This window comes from Ursus americanus, chromosome 28 (assembly GCF_024610735.1).
Source record: "Ursus americanus isolate L20-20 chromosome 28, mUrsAme1.1.p, whole genome shotgun sequence".
Classification (NCBI taxonomy): domain Eukaryota; kingdom Metazoa; phylum Chordata; class Mammalia; order Carnivora; family Ursidae; genus Ursus; species Ursus americanus.
This window is the reverse complement of record NC_142154.1, coordinates 16,480,678-16,490,887: the sequence shown is the minus strand read 5'-3', so window position 1 is coordinate 16,490,887 and position 10,210 is coordinate 16,480,678. Positions and strand designations below refer to the sequence as shown.

The following is a 10,210-nucleotide window of genomic DNA, read 5'->3' as shown; positions in this document are numbered from 1 at the left end:
ACGCTGGGATCACGCCCTGAGCAGAAGGCAGACGCTTAACCGCTGTGCCACCCAGGCGCCCCTGGCAGGTTCTGTTTTACAAGCACTTCAGCTGATTCTGATAAAACTGCCCTGCATGCCAGATTTATTGTTGCCATTCTTCTTTTTTTTAAGATTATTTATTTATTTATTTGGAGAGAAAGAGCATTTGGGGGGAGGGGCAGTGGAAGAGGGAGAGAGAGAATCCCAAGCAGATTCCCTGCTCAGGATGGAGTGCGATGCGGGGCTCGATCCCACAACTCCGAGATCATGACCCGTGCTGAAACCAAGAGTCACGCTCAAAAGACTGAGCCACCCAGATGCCCCTATTACTGCCATTCTACAGATGGGAAAAGTTTCACTTACCCAAGATCACTTAGCTGGCAGTTGGCAAAGAGAGGGTTTGAATCCAGACCCTTCTGGCTCCAAAGTATGTGAACTTTTCATTATACTCAAGACATCTCTCTTTGCACCTATATCAGGGCCTCAGTCCCCTACTGTCCCAAAATGTCACTTCATAGGTTTCTTTTTTTTTTTTTTTTAAGATTTTATTTATTTATTCGACAGAGATAGAGACAGCCAGCGAGAGAGGGAACACAAGCAGGGGGAATGGGAGAGGAAGAAGCAGGCTCATAGTGGAGAAGCCTGATGTGGGGCTTGATCCCAGAATGCCAGGATCACGCCCTGAGCCGAAGGCAGACGCTTAACCGCTGTGCCACCCAGGCGCCCCCATAGGTTTCTTTAAACTGATTTTTAAAAACAACACCACTTAGATTGACTTTAAAAGAAAAAAATATTTATTATTTCCATAAATAGAAAACGGTGTCACTTGCTACTCGTTGTAAGTGAGAGGTAATTATAAAAGTGAACTGGCAGCTACCAGCAAACAGATCCTGGGCCCACACCTGGAAGGCAAGGGTTTTGCCCACTCTGAAAATAGCCTCATTCAAACGAGGTAGCCTTCACCCCGAGTCCACATGCTCCCCTCTCCCCACCGACAGACAGGCAAACAGACAAACTTGATTTTCATATTATATACACAAGGTTTCCTCACCTGAAGTCCAAGAATGGGTTTAGAGGGGAGGTTGCCCCCACCATGGGACAATTTTTTCATACCCTTAATCTACGTGAACACTTTTCTGCGTTTAGGGTCCATGGCCCTCTTCTGAGTCTTGAAGGGATCTATTACTCAGAGGACATTAGGAACTACTGCTGAAACTGAATGTTTCCGATCTTCATTTTCTCCTTAGCTTGTATCCCATGACTCTCTTTGGCTAATTTCTTCAAGTGCCCCTCCAGGTGTACTTTGGTGGTCTTCATTTTTCCTATACAGGCTTCAGGGACTTATTCTGAAGGACATTTTGCCCGTGTTTCCATGAGTGCCCACTGGGAGGGTACAAGGCACCAAAGGGAGGTCTGGGCTGTCAATGGATCATGATATGAAATGTCTTCTTCTGGCCAATGTCCACTCTGTGAATAGTCTGCACTTTTGGTCTGGATCATGTAGTAAGTTGAAGCATTTCCCTACAGTTTTCCTTTTCCTTTTTTCTTTTTTAAAAAAATTATAAATGGACCAATAAGTAAATGGATGGCAGATGGTGAGAGCCAGGTTTCTCACTGTGGGAGTGGGAGCCAGCAGAGAAGGTCAGAATGACCCATGTGCTAATGAGTTAGAGCTGGGGACTGGGTATGGGCCTCCAGTATGTGTCTATGTTTTCTTTAATATAGATACAGATATGTGTAAATACCTATTACTATACACACGTGTTTCCTTGTTTTGCTAGCTAAGAGGGCTTAGAAGCAACAAGCATGCCTAGTACCCAGATTCTGGTTTCTAATAGGATTCTCCATGAGAAGGAACAAGAGCTCTTGGGGGAAATGACTGATTCCAGGATTGGGACAGATAAGATAAGATAAGATAAGATAAGATAAGATAAGATAAGATAAACCCGGAAAATCTTATGGTGCCAGGAAAATAAGGAAGACTTGGTGGTGGGGGGGGAAATCCCTGAGAACCAACAAATTCACTGATGGGGATATGTCAAAGGAGTCCCCCATAGCCAAAGCTAGAACAAGCTGAACAAAACCAAGTAATAGTGAATTACAACCCCAAATATGAAATACATATATGAGTCCATACCAATAGAGAAATAATGGTTCAAGAAATAAATAAATGGGGAGAACAGACAAATCCCCCACGTAGAAGAACTCCAATAATTTATGGAGGTACTTCACCCTGAAGGAGGGGGGAAGATAACTCCCTACTCCTTAAGCACAGTGACTTTCTTTCAAAGAGGATAGTATGGAAAGAGAGGGGGGAAAGAGTCAGTCTGCAGTAGAAAAATCTGAGAAACACGACCTCAGCCAGGTGGTCGTGGTCCACATCAACAGTGACAAGTTAGTATGTACGCTTGATAAGATTTGATGCGAACATTTTCCTCCCATGGTTTTCTTCCCCAAAACACGAGTCCAATCTAATCATGAGAAAAACACCAAATTCCAGTTGAGAGACATTCTACAAAATACCTGAGCAGTACTTCTTAAAGCCGTTAGGTCACCAGCAACAAGGGAAACTGAAGAAGCTATCATGGCCAAGACAAGTCCAAGGACATACAATACCTAAATATGATGTGGGACCCTTGATGGGATCTCAGAACAGGAAATAGACATTAGGGGAAAACTGAGAAAAATCTAAATAAAGTATGGACTTCGGTGAATCACAATAATATGTCAATATTGGCTCATCAATTGTGACAAAAGTGTCATATTAACATAAGATGTTAATAAGGGAAACTAGGTTTGGGGTATACAGGAAACCTCTGGGCTATTTTTTTCCCATTAATCTGTAAATCTAAAACTGTTCTAAAATAAAAAAATTATTTAAAAAAGGACAAAAAATCATAAAATAGCTCAAACATAGAGAAAAGTACAGAAAATAGTTGAACACGCATGTACCCATTATCCAGGTTGAAGAGATACTAATATTTTGTCCCATTTGTTTTAAATTTCTTTCATCTTTTCAAGAAATAAAGTATTACCAATACAGTTAAAATTATTCTATTCCTTTCTTCTCCCCTTATTCCCAGAGATAGTGTCTAAAGTTGTTGTTTATTAATTCCATGCATATTTATACTTATGCTACATATGTATATTTCTTTAAACAATATATGGTATTGTTTTGTGTTAATAGTCATATAAAGAGTAACATGTGGTTATATTACTTTTGTGAATTGCTCTTTTACACAATATTGGTTGTTAAATTTTTTTATGTTGATTCACTTAGACCTAGTTCATTCATCTTAACCTCTGTATAGTATCCTATTGTATGAATAATGCACCATTATTCATCCTTCCACTGAGGGACAATTAGATTGTTGCTAGTATTTTACAGCTGAAAACAATGTTCCAATTAACATTCTCATATGTGTCTTCTGGTGTAAATGTCAAGAGATTTTAGGGTCTATTCAGAACTTATGAGTAGAATTGCTGAGTTGTAGGGTAGGTACATCTTTACCCTAACGGATATTGCCACGTTGCTTTCCAACATGTATTCACTAATTTATTTTCCCAGTAGCAGTGAATAAGAATTCAATTCCGGGGCTCCTGGGTGGCTCAGTCATTAGGCGTCTGCCTTTGGCTCAGGGCATGATCCCGGAGTCCTGGGATCAAGCCCCACATCAGGCTCCTCTGCTGGGAGCCTGCTTCTTCCTCTCCCACCCCCCTGCTTGTGTTCCCTCTCTCGCTGGCTGTCTCTCTCTCTGTCAAATAAATAAATAAAATCTTAAAAAAAAAAAAAAAGAATTCAATTCCCCCATCCATCCCTGTGAACAGTTGGTATTGTCCAATTCTTAATTCGGCCAACCAGGTTATAGAATATATTTTTCACACTTATTGGCTGTTCTGGTTTCTTCTGTGAATTTCCTGTTTATAGCTATTGCCATTTTTGTACTGTGTTGCTTTTAAGTTTCGTACTGAATACATATTTAACTTGTTACAGAGGTAACACAAGGTTCTCAGATATCTTGCCCAAGTCATGTACCGGAGCCAGGATCATAGAGTCTCACAAAACACAGGTGTACATCCCCTCCAAACTCTGTACTCAGTGACCTCACACTGGTTGCTTAAATTAGCCTGGGTGGAATAGTTGCACAGAGGAAATTGACAAGCTCTACAAATCAGGCCCCCCTCCCCCAGCCTAATGTCAAACATTTGACACTAGTACACCAGCACACCATTATCTTAACCTCCTCCTGGCTCGTACCTGGCTCAACCATCTCCCACAATGTGGCTAGTTTAAAAGCGATCCCCAACCTCCTAACTTGACTTTTTAGCATGTTGGCACTGGGCCTTGGACCTCTTTCAGGAGCTATCTCAACAGGGTTTCTATAAGATAAATTCAGCATCGTATTAAATTAATACATCTTCAACTTTGAAGCACATCCTTATTCATTTAAAGCAAAGCTAGGCTCCTTCAGTGGCTATCAGACATAATAATCCAAGTGTAGAAGTAGAATTTAAATATCCAGGGGCCTCAGATATCACCTGTCATCCTCTCAATTAATCTAGTACTTTTCGGACAATTTCCCCAGTAGGTGTGGATCCAGTCTCTGTATGAACATCCCGATAATGCAGAGTTCCTTCCCATACAAGGCAGTGCTCCAAGCAGAGGGAGGCTGCAAGATCATGCTGGTTATTTGTTTCTATTGGAAAGGAAGAAACATTCTCAAAAAGAACTGAAATCTGTTTTCCTTCCCATTAGTCTAGCTCTGCACATTGGAGTTACCTGGCTCAAGTCTAATAATCATTTTCCAGGTATATAAAACCAGAAGTCATATAAGACTTCTCTTAATGTCTATATGTCTTACTCATCCCTCATGGGATATAGCAACCAACCCTTTCTTACTTCTGCCCCTGTGTCAGTCAGTATTCAGTTCTATTGTTGATCGATGGTCCTCCAAGGACAAATGTAAGCAACTTGATTTCTCCTGAGGTTGTCCCCACACTGCAGAGCACAGACATCTGCATAACGTTAAGATCTCACTTATTTGCAGTGTGTCCTTGAGCCAAGAAACAGAGTTTGCTGCTAGTAGAGAGAAAGATACATTGATGTTGCTAAAAAACAAAACAAAACCATAAAAACCCCCCAAAACAACAAAAAAACCCCAAAAAGCAAAAAAACAAAAAACAAAAAAACAAGAACCAAAACCAAAACCAAAACAAAAACCTGAAGAAATGTACAAATATATCCTACAGAATAAGGTTTCCACTGGAACTTAATATCCCAAAAAGGACATTTTGCAGGAACATTTACAATTATCATTTGGGAGATGATTCCTTTTGTGGATCACCTCCGGTCTCCTGTACCTATTGTGGTGATGTATCTGTTTGTCTCTCCATACCATATTCTTAGAAGAATATTTATGAGAATTTTGAAGTGCTAAAAAATGCGTTCTACTCTAAGAAACCCTAATGTGTGGGGGAGCCTAGGTGGCTCAGTTAGGTTAAGCCCCGGACTCTTGATTTCGGCTCAGGTCAGGATCTCAGGGTCGTTGAGATCCTTGTCGCTGGGCTCTGTGCTCAGTGTGTGGAGTCTGTTTGAGATTCTCTTTCCCTCTGGTCCCCCCTCCTCTAATAAATAAATGATAAAATCTTTACCAAAAAGAAGAAGAAGAAGAAGAAGAAGAAGAAGAAGAAGAAGAAGAAGAAGAAAAAGAAAAGAAAAGAAAAAGAAACCTAATGTGCGAAAAATCTGCATTAATAAAACAAATTAGGAAGCAGTTATTCCCTGAGCCTGGCTTCTTTTGCCTATGCATTGATTTATGGACTATTAATTACTTGACAGAGAAGGCAAAGGTAGGAGACATGCAGTTAAAGTATAAGATACCATTCAGTTAAAGTATAGTGATACTAAGGTACCACTCTCAATTAAAAGACAAAGAGAGAGATCATGGCATTGCAGAAGCCAAAAGATCTACTCCAACATGATCATTTCACAGAGGAGAAAACACAGAGGCCAACCGATATGCACAGAGTCACAGAGCACCAGAGAGAGGGCAGGGCAGGCAGAGAAGCTTTTCTCCTCCTGTGCTGCTGATAAAACATCTCAGAGCTGGTGGAATTAATCAGAGGGAACAGAAATTTTGATTTAATCCTACTTTTCAGATACTTCTACGGTGCATTTCAAAACCAAAGAAGCATCTTTTGCGTTCTCTGACAGGCAGGGAGCCTTACTATTGGTATGTGTTAATTACATGTGTTAATTACACAGAGGGGGTAAAGATGGTACATACATTTCAGAGACCAACCACAACAAATGACAAATGAAGAAGATGAGACCATTACAGTGCTCCTGGTGTTGTTTATTTTCCCAGACTACCACGTGGGGTACTGAACATGTCTACCATCAGGTTGGGGATAGGTCAGGGCCAGTCAGTAGAAGGTTATGCTCAGGGTGCTGGAGCAGGGACAGAAGCCTTCCAATCTCTACCTTGAATCTATGATGATTCCAAGGGTGCGTATCACTCCTGGCCCAGGAACTTCCCTTAACTGATATTTTACGAATGTGGTTCTGGAAGTTGTCAGAAAAAGATGTCCCAGCTTGTCTCTGTCCAAATTCTCTCTGAAACCTCCACATTGCTTTTAAAGTAGCATTCATGGCCTTGTGAGCTGGATATCTGTGCAAATATAAAATAGAAAATCTCAAGTTGAGTGTAGACAGATCTCAAGGAGACTGGGACTCACATTGCCTTGACCATGCAGGGAGTTGAACCAACTAGAGATCACTAGTATCTTTCCTGCCCTGAATTGCTTTGTGGAGACCCTTTGGTGCCTACCGCAGCGAAAGCCCTTTGCAGGGGACCTTAGGCAGATGGACCTCTGAAAGTGTATTTCCGTGGAGACAGCTGTGGGCATGAAGGTTGGAGATGAGCATCTCTGCTAACTCACATAATAGCAAAAATGGAAAGCATTGTGATAATTTTTTTTAGAACAGCCACAAAATTTCTAAGTTACACAATATACTCCTTACAACTTTAAAAGTTCAGATATAATTACACACAACGAAACACATCCATCTTAAGTGTCCAGTTATATGTGTTTTTGATGAATGCATGCACTACCATGGCCAATACCCCAATCAAGACACGGAGCGTTGCCATAACCTTAGGAAGTTCTTTATGCATCTTCCTAATCATCCACAACCCTGCTGCCCCCCACCGAAGGCCACTATGATTCTGATTTTTATCTCATAGATCAGTTTTGCCTGCTGTTGAACGTCATCTGAACTAATGCAATATGCACTTTTTTGTGCCTGGCTTATGCATTATGCTTTTGAGGCTCCTCCATGTTTTTCTATGTATTAATAGTTTGTTCCTTTTTATTGTTAAGCAATATTGGATCGAATGGATATATTGTGATTTGTTTATTCATTCTTCTTTGATGTACATTTGGGTTGTCTCCAGTTTGTTGCTATGATGAATAAAGCAGCTACCAACATTCCCACAGAGGTCTTTTTGAGGACCTATTTTCATTTCTCTTGGTTAAATAGCTAGGGGAGGAATTGTTAGATCGTAAGTTAGGTGCATGTTTAATCTTACAGGGAACTGCCAGACAGTTTACATAATGCACTCTTAATTAATAAACCTGATTACCTGTGAAGGCTTCTACATTTTTTATTTCGTGATTTATTTTTGTCTTGAATTCCATTGGTAGGTTATGGGTACACATTCTTTTGAAATGTATCCTGAAGGATAAGACCTTGATTAACTTTGTCATTTTAATGGTCCTTTAATTCTTCTGTTTATATAAACAACTTGGAATCTGAAAGAATCATATTGGAAAACTGGGATGATCTCTTTTGTGACTCTTTCCCATATTTTTGTCATCTTCATTAATAGTTTATACATACAAAAATGTGTGTAATATACGCCTTAGTTATAAAGCATAATTATAAAGTGGAGAGCTGTAAATTCACCACCCAACCTGAGAATGAACATAGTTCTGAGAACATTGCATGTGCCTATGGGGTTCTCCCAGAGAACCTCCATTCCAGAGGTAACCGGGATCCTACGTTTTGTGTTCTTTATTAATCCTCTTGCCAAAGCAAAAGTAAAACAAAATACTTTATTGTGTATTTAATTGTCTTACTTAAAAAAATTGCCACGTTTTTTGTTGTCCTTGCTTTTAAAACTTTATCAAAATGGTGTCATGTGCTTTTTTTCAGAACTTGCATTTTTTTAAAATTTAAAATTGTGTTTCAAAGATTTGTCCATGTTGTGTGTGACTGTGGTTTATTCACTTTTGCTTTGAATGACATTACTTTCTGGAAATATACCACAGTGTATTGTGTACTTAGAATACTTATCAATTGTCATCTGTGCTGTTTCTCACATTTTTACTTGGTACATATTACATTTTGGAGGCGTCTGGTACATTTAGCAGAATATTTTGAAATAAAAGTTTTCAAGTAAACAGTTTTTAAAAAGTGAAAGTGAGCAACCAGTTTCAGCTCCAAATGAAGGGAAATTTATAAGACACCTGGGGAAAATTGCATAAAACAAAATGTGTGATGCATTGTTGGTGCTATCATAAAGCAAAGGCTCCAATTAATGTTTTACTACATAATTTTATTCCCAAGGTTGAAAAAATAAGTTTGACTTTGATATGTAGGATGTAATCCTTGAAGAAAATACAAATCATCTTCATTGTCTGCGTGATCAAGTTAGAGCTGAAAAGCAATCTGAATTTTCACCTTTGTCTCAATATTAAGCTCTATGATAGTAAGCATCCAACTTCACTGTCTAAAATAACTTAATCTTATTTATTTCCTACTTTAGTAAAACACAAAAATTTAAAGAATTCACAAATGAAAAATTATTTTGGTTAAAAAAAACTCTACAATATAAATAACTATACATCTCTCTTTATTCCATAAACCTCCTTATGTTCTCAGGGACAACTCAATGGGCATTTTTATTACTAATACTTGAAATATATTGTGTAGTAAAGATGCTTATATTAGCATTCACCTTTTAAAAATCAGCTCTAAACTTTTGTCTTAATTTACAAGTATGTGTTAAAAAATCCTGAACACTAAATAAATATGATGAGAATATAATATTGATATTCCTTTATATTTAGCTGCAGAATGGATCTGTAGGCATCAGGATCAACCTCATGCAGGGAACCCTCTGAAGAAATATTTTAAAATTAGTAAACTAAATTTTAATTATTCACATATAATACCTTATTTTTAAATGATACATGCTAAATTTGAGTTTCTTTTTAAAGATTCTAATATGTTTCTTCCTTTGCTAATGTCAAGAAGCATCTAAAACTGGAACACTTTATTTGAAAATTAAGCTGAATTTCAGTTAAACAAAAACAAATCCCATATGAATGACTCTCTTAACTAAAAAAGAAAAAAAAAATATTTATTTCCCTTCTATACAACTGACTCACTGAATTGAGCTAAAAATTTCCAAGGGGAAAAATGATCTAGGAAATAAATATAGGGGAGAAATGGGCTAGGTTTCCATCGTGATAGCTTCTGATTTGTCTTCAGTTCTTAATTTAAAAAATTATTTACCAACGATGGGATGCATAATGTAACGCGGAAATCTTTTACAATTAGAGTAAAAAAAGAAACCTACCTTTCCTTTAGAACAGTTCCCCTCTTACCAGACAGCCTGATTGTTTATGAGACAAACACTTCCACTCGATCTAGACATTCACAACTCTTTTATTAGCCATCTTCTTTTTTATTTATTATTGACATCAATTAGCCTGAGTCATGAAACCGGACCACATTACAGACGACACGTGGTCCAATCACTATTTTTAAAAGTCCACGTATTTCAAACTCCTTTCTCCAGCCATTGCTGGGCTGTTTCTCCTTTGAGAACCTGGTCTCCGCAGCATTTATTCATTAGATGGCAGTCCTAGGGCAGTCTCGCTTTGGGGAAACCGCTCCTTGGTCACATTCAAGAAAACCACCAAGGAGACCTGGAATTGGTGCTGGTTTCTAGTCACTTACGTAGCAAACGAAACTAGAGAGACGTGCTCGGAAGGACCCCAGGCAGGTGCGGATGGGTTTCCGCAGTGACCACTGATCGCGCGTGTGTGCGGCACGCTGCAGGGTCCCGACACCAGCCGGGAGACCCGTACAGCCCGGGCCCCGGTCTTGGCCCCCCAC

The 10,210-nt window shown here is 39.1% G+C and overlaps 1 long non-coding RNA gene across 1 annotated transcript; it reads right to left on the bottom strand.

The window, feature by feature from the left end:
• Positions 1–6,405: 6,405 nt before the first annotated feature.
• On the bottom strand, positions 6,406–10,178 carry LOC148107564 (uncharacterized). Its single transcript, XR_015722046.1, has 3 exons — positions 9,669–10,178; positions 7,668–7,836; positions 6,406–6,692 (listed from the first exon to the last, which is right to left on the bottom strand). It is a non-coding gene; the product is annotated as an uncharacterized LOC148107564 (long non-coding RNA).
• Positions 10,179–10,210: the final 32 nt, after the last annotated feature.